Raw genomic sequence first — 7,525 nt, forward strand, 5'->3', positions numbered from 1 at the left:
GGGACCTCAAAAAAGGAGAAGAGTGTTTGGGTTTCCTCCCCTAGAAAAGGGGTTAGGTGATTTCTTCTTTTCACTCATTAGATTTTGCACAAAGTCTGCTTCATATGAATACAAAAAAATGTCTGCTAATAATGGGGTGCAATTGGTACCCATGGGAATTCCAATAGATATGTTGGAAAACCTGGTCTCCAAAAACAATATAGATATTGTCAATCAGAAACTCGAGCATCTTTTTGATGTCGACTTCAGAGAACTTGTTTGTACAATCGGAATGTTTTTAACAAAATAATTGTGCAAATGACCAATGACAAGGTAAGTAAATTTACGATTTCAATTTTTATTGAAAAAGCAGCTGTCAATGAAATTCAAAAGCCTGGACTTGAATTTATCATGGGGAATGGTTGTGTATTAAGTTAAAAAGTCGTAAGTTTTAAGGTGTTGATTTTGGTAAAATCTTGTGATTTCAAATTGTACATTAGTTCCTTGGAATTTTAACGAATCCACACCTGATTTACACCACTTCTTGAATACTAGTATATTGTTGCACAGTACTCTTGACGTTTCTCATTCACTACTGTTAAAATCTTAGTGAGGAGTAAAGAAAGATGCTTGGTTGGACATTTATTGGAACCCGCAATGTATCTTTGTTCGTAAGGATTTTTATGAAGTTTCGGAATCCAAAATATATATATGGTAATTAATTCAAATTCATTTTGATTCTTCAGGATATTAAAAATATTCAAAACTGACATATGATTTTGAAGAATTCCTTCCTTAGAAAGGAAACTATGAGTATAAGCTGGATTACCTCTTGTAGAATTAAATCCAAGTTCTAAAATGCTATTTAATAATGAGCCTTACAAACGAAGACAATGTTGTTTCCTGCTTTGTCAGCAGGGACCAGTATGTACTGATTCATATACATGTAATCTAATTCTTTTTCATTTCTGTATTATTGAATAAAGAAGGATAGATGGGTTTCATATTGCCCCCTCGATCTTTTAATACGCGATTTTAACATGGATCTGATACATAGTGGAGTGACAATCCTAGAAAAAGATGCTTAGTTTTCGAGTTTAATGGACCGACATACCCTACGGCTGAAAGTTATATTTTATAAAAGAGACATCCCTCCTCATACATTTTCGCCCGGTCGTAGAGTTTTCTCAAGTCAAAATTTTTTTTAACTTGCGATGAAAGTGAAAAGGGGGGGGGGGTTATTTAAGTCGTTTGTTTTACTTGCTGATAATATTCCTTTTCAAAGATTAATTACTGATTTAAAAAAAATAATAATTTGTGTGTGATAGGATATATATACAGGTATCTTTTACAATGCAAAATTAATCAAGAATATTATTTGCCCCCCCCCCTTTTTTTTTCAAATCTTATGTTTTGTTATAGAAACTGATTTAAACAAAATATATTCAGTACAATTATTTCATGCAATATTAATAACGAATGTTTACTAGAGCATTAGAAAGATTTATAAGACAATGATTTCTGATCAAATAAACCGCACTTTTTTGAAGATATCCTCATATTGAGTCTTGTATTCTACTTGATCTAAAATGTTTTGTGTAACTGGAAACGGATTATAGAATCCCATCATGTCTATGACAGTGACTCCATCGATCAAAATGTTGTTAAATATATTAAATTGGCCTCTATTATTCATAAGAAAACGCTAATATTCATTTTGAATTTAAGTTAATGAGCATTTGAAAGTATTTTTCCTTTTTTTTCAATTTAAAAGAATATGTAAAGGACACACATGTCACTTTTCCTTCACATTCATGTTTGAACAAGGTATCTTGCATGATTGGGTATTGCCTTTCTGCTTTATAAGCAATATTCATTAACGCAAGTATGAAACAGAAAGAGAAAAACGATTTTAGTATTTCATCTTAAAGACTGTCCATCACTTGACAGAAAGTATTTCATGTTTCCTTCGGAAATGTATTTAGTGTTTTCTACAGCAAAATCATGGACTTTGTCATTATTCAAACTAAGGGATACATATTTTGTTTACGCATTTCCTCACATGTACATACTGCCATAAATTGAACTCTGTTACTATAATCCTTTATGAACGGGGTTGTCAAGTTTTGTCAGCTCAGTGCTTACAGTACTTAAAGTTTTCTTTTGAAAAACGTACCAATAAGGAAGATATGAACCAAACGGAACCGTAAAAGCAATTCACTAAAGTCTTTGCTTGGAAAACATGGTTTGTTCTGGCATAAGAAAGCTTTTTCGATATTTTTCCCTTTGAGAAAGAATTGTCAGTTTTGCTTCAAGAATTAATTGTCTAATATTAATTTTACAAATTGCAATGGAGACAGAAGAAATAGTACTATATACTCTACATGTATCTTTAACCAACCACAGAATCAACAAAGGGTTTCTAACATTCTTTGTAGGACTTCTGATGGAATGACAAAAACTACTGAGTATTTAGGCAATCAGCCTTTTTTCAAAATTCAAAGATATAAAGTTTTCAGTCAGCAGATGAAAAAAGCCACGCATGACATGCATTTAATGTGAATGCTGCCACGTGATCAACATTTTGCACTGTTCTAATTATTATTTACCCACCTGAAGTATCTTTTTAAGGATCGGCTATCATTACTTTTACAGTGCAGCTCTTTTACAATTTTTCTAATTTTATAGTTTTCAAACGAAACATTCTTGAAAAGTTAACAATAAAGATATACATATAAATGAAAAAAAAAATGAATAGAAATTACAGCTCTAGCAAATGTATTAGGTCATTAATTTAACTCTTTACCCCTTTTCAAAGAATTGCAACTTAAACACCAATACGTGTTTAAAATCTTTCAAAACCCCAAATTTCAACAATGTAACCTGCTTAATTTATGAGTAAACGTTTAATCAAAACTTCACCAAATTAAACGTAAATTTTCAAATCATAGACAACATTCATTGATAAAAAATTGGCCTATTTAGACATAGAAATGAATAATATCAAGACTTTGAATATTCTGTTATTTGTCCTTTGGATGAGATCGGAATACCGAAATTAAGTGTGAGAGCAAGGATGACCTCTAGAAGAATTTTTACTAAAAAAGCTTTTAAAAAAGCGTCGAACAATTTCTTTAAAAATAATAAATCAGATGTAAAAGGCTTGAGAAAAACATTACATTTAAAAAAGTGCAAAATTTATGGTCTTATTCCGGTTTTTTTAGGGGGTGGGGGTAGGGGTCATGGGTGTTGTTGTTCTTTTTTTTTCTTTACTTTTTAAAATAAATATTACATGATTGTACGTAAAGATTAACGTACATTAGCATTAAACCTTTTAAGTTTAAATAAAATACTGTGAGATAAACCTTTCATTTTACAGACAGACAAATGGGCATTATCATTCAATTTTTCGTTTCTTTTCGATGAAATCAATATATTCACCGAATAAATAAAATTCCTATACAAATATACATTATTTTCACGAATTCCTTGAACTTTTCTTTATATGTACAATATTATGGTCAGATTTCATTCACTGATCTTTGATCTCCTTTTATTTTAAATTTTGACCATAGAATTTTCTACGACCAGGCAATAATTATTGCTTGATAATATATATGTCCAAAAAAGTACAAATCACCCGTAGGGTAGGGTGGTACATTAAATTCAAATTTTTTATGGTTTTGTCACTCCACTATTAATCCATTCTGACAAAGTGTCAACGTCTTCTTTTTCATATCTGGCCCATCGTCTGGCGTAATCTTCAACAGAATCTATGGAACGCCATCACTGCCTTATAGCAGAACACTACTATTGCATTGTGCCAACCTTCCATTACATTATGTCAACTCTTTATGACATTAACCCACACTACTATTGCATTGTGTCAACCTTCCATTACATTATGTCAACTCTTTATGACATTAACCCACACTACTATTGCATTGTGTCAACCTTCCATTACATTATGTCAACACTTTATGACATTAACCCACACTACTATTGCATTGTGTCAACCTTCCATTACATTATGTCAACTCTTTATGACATTAACCCACACTACTATTGCATTGTGTCAACCTTCCATTACATTATGTCAACTCTTTATGACATTAACCCACACTACTATTGCATTGTGTCAACCTTCCATTACATTATGTCAACTCTTTATGACATTAACCCACACTACTATTGCATTGTGTCAACCTTCCATTACATTATGTCAACTCTTTATGACATTAACCCACACTACTATTGCATTGTGTCAACCTTCCATTACATTATGTCAACTCTTTATGACATGAACCCACACTACTATTGCATTGTGTTAACTTTCCTTTACATTATGTCAACTCTTTATGACATTTACACATACTACAATTATATTTCGTCAACTTGCATTTCGTTATGTTTACTTTTCATGAGATCTTAGTTTTTATTAACTGATGTGAAAAGCTCATGCCATACTGTGCGCACTCTTCTACATTATGTCGATTCACTATTACGTTATGCGAACACGGGTATCCTCGGCCTTTATATGAGCATAACGTATTTTCCGCGTTCCGCAAGCACTAAAAATGGCAGGAGAAGAGATTCTCAGCGAGTTGGGAATGTCATCTTTAAATGAAAACTTTAAGCGACAAATGATTGACAATCTTGAAACGTGCAAAGCCTTAACACTGCAACTGTAAATTAAAGTCACGTCGAAATTCAATGGTGTTTACTTTAATCTCATAATTAAATAAATCAAATATTAAGAGTCGTACAGCAATCATTTTTTTCTTTTTATTTTGAATTTTTTTTTTAATAAAAGTCTTAAACTTTGAAGGACATTGCATTAGTTTCACAATAAGCTTAGCTGAATTAAGTTGAAAACTTTTTTCTATAAAACTATAAAGCCTGAGAGCTTCTCCGCTTTCCGTCCTTGGTCTCCAACCATATACCGCCCCTTCCTTGTTCAAAATTCCCATATCTGCCACTGATATGTGCCCATGCATGCTTACTAAGGCATATTCGATTGATTTAGATGAGCGACTGGTAGATTTTTGTAATAGAATTCTGGCCCTGGAATGATTAAAAAATTACTAACTCCAGTGACGTAGCATCTTTTTTTTTGAAAGAGGAGGTCAGCCAGAAAAAAAATCATTTATCCGAAAAAACTTGACAAGCCAAGAAAAAAAAGTCCAAGCCCGAAAATCCTATTTCGGGGAGAGTGGTCCAACTTCGATCAGTCCTATTTTTTTCCAGATATATTACATTACCCTTTAGTGGATTATACTTCAACAAAAAGTGGGGGTGGGGGTGGGGGGCTATACAGTTTCAATGAACATTACTTTTTCTATAGTAAAGTTAAGTCTGGGAAAAGAGGGGGGTTGATATTATGTGCCTGTAATTTGTCCTAATCATTCAGGACCCCCCCCCCCTTCTTACCAGTCATTAAAACACGGTCGTCAACATTCATTATATACTAGATATACAGCTTTGAGATAATGTAATGTTTTTTAACATCAGGTAATGAACTTTTGGAATCAACATGATAAAGAGTTAACACAATATAAAGATATTTTTATGGCACGCCAAAATCACAAAAAAGAGATAATCATAGTTTCACAATTGATAAACTAGGTTTATCGGTTGTAAACTATAGTTTACAAACCGTAAACTATAGTTAACGATTCGTTAAGTATAGTTTTCATCTGTAAAACTATATTTAAGGGTTGTTAACTATAGTTTACGAATGTTAATTTAAGTTTATCTGTCTGTAATAAAGCGTTAATAATAGATTTTGTTGATAAACATAGATTCACGTTTGTAAACTATAGTTTACTATCGTAAACTATAGTTAAGAGTTGTTAATCATAGTTTCACAAATTGTGAAACTATATTTATCAGATCGTTAACTATAGTTAACGGTTTGTAAACTATAGTTTACAAATCGTGAAACTGTATTTATCAGATAATCTATGTTTTGCAATCGCAAATGACAGTTTTCGGTGTTAAGTATAGTTTACGGTTGTGAAACATAGATTATCGCGTTAACTATAGTTTACAGATGTAAAATATAGATTAACGTTGTTAACTATAGTTTACAGTCCGTAAACTATAGTTTACAACCGACAAACCTAGTTTATCGATTGTACGTGAAACTAGGTTTATCTCATTTTTGTGAATTTGGCGTGCCATACACATCACGTAATGATAAATTGACATAATAAATGCATAGTTGTATGCTATAAGGCAGTGATGGCGTTCCATAAGCATCCATAATATTTATGAAATTCTGACGCCAGTTGAAGGATCGGGGTTCCCTGTATTTAGGACCTTTTTTTAACTAAATAAGTGATCTAAGGTACTCATTATTAAATATATTTACGTCATCTGTAATAACGTGTCCAGCAGGACTATAGTTATAGGACGAAGAAAAACATGAACACGATGGAGAATTATGGTTCAGATACTTGATTTCCTGCCATGTGAAGTTTTAAGTTTGGAAGCAATGGTCGATGTATATTTGTAGGAAATACAAGGTGTAGTCGTTAACTTTAAATACTGTAGAATACAAGACTGGACCCTTTTGTGATTAAGAATATATTACTTACATTAACCGCGTCAAATCATTATTGGCATATTGAAGTTTAAGGAAAAGATTCTTTTAGCTGTATTTTCATCAGTATAAGGTGCGGTTTAAAAAGCCTATGCTTTTGCAATATCCAAAATCACAGATCCGAGCCTATATTCTGGTGTCGAGGAATCAAAATGTTTATGAATTTTTATTAAGGTATGTCACTCGTCAACTATTTAGAAAAGTTCACGCAGAACCTCTCACTTCAAAACTATTTATAAAAATTCTATTTTTATGACATATTAAAATTCAACAATGTAATTTTTTTAACATTCAGCGAAAAAACTGCTCAAAAACCTGTAAAGGAGCAAGATTTATGACGGACTATTTTTTTGTGGTGGAAGGATATTAACCAGAAAATTCTACAAATCTACACATTTATTAAATTTAACATCGTGGAACTTTAGCCTTATATACTTTTACTCGGAGAATATTTTCCGTTAAGATATTGCTAAAAATATTTAATATAGGTCTTAATTTATATTTTTATAACAAGTTTAACACCTTCCCTCAACAAACGTTGCCAAATTATGAAGATATGTTACAGAAATCATGATAAAATTTACACCATTTTTCGCCTGAAAATCACGTATTTTGACCAATATTTCAAAATCAAGGTAGGATTCTTCTCTGGTTTCTGACTAGATGGAATATTCAAAGTACACTTGCTGATATGTCTTATATATTTAGATGTAAGAGATTTAAAAGACCATATTTTTCTTTCCTCATCGCAATTATACAACTTTAAATAGAAATGGTAAACTGCGTTTGAAAACTAGCAGGGACTATATTTTTGGCGGAATGGTGGCGTATGAAAATATCTTCTTTTCTGCCTCTCAAAATTATCATAGAACATTGAATTTAGTTATAATTTTTACGCAATCAAAGACTAGACGACATTTTCAAATGTAAGTTAAATTAATA

The sequence above is a fragment of the Saccostrea cucullata genome, unplaced genomic scaffold (genome assembly GCF_032062105.1).
Source record: "Saccostrea cucullata isolate Sc308-1 unplaced genomic scaffold, CSIRO_AGI_Scuc_v1 ctg5915, whole genome shotgun sequence".
Taxonomy (NCBI): domain Eukaryota; kingdom Metazoa; phylum Mollusca; class Bivalvia; order Ostreida; family Ostreidae; genus Saccostrea; species Saccostrea cuccullata.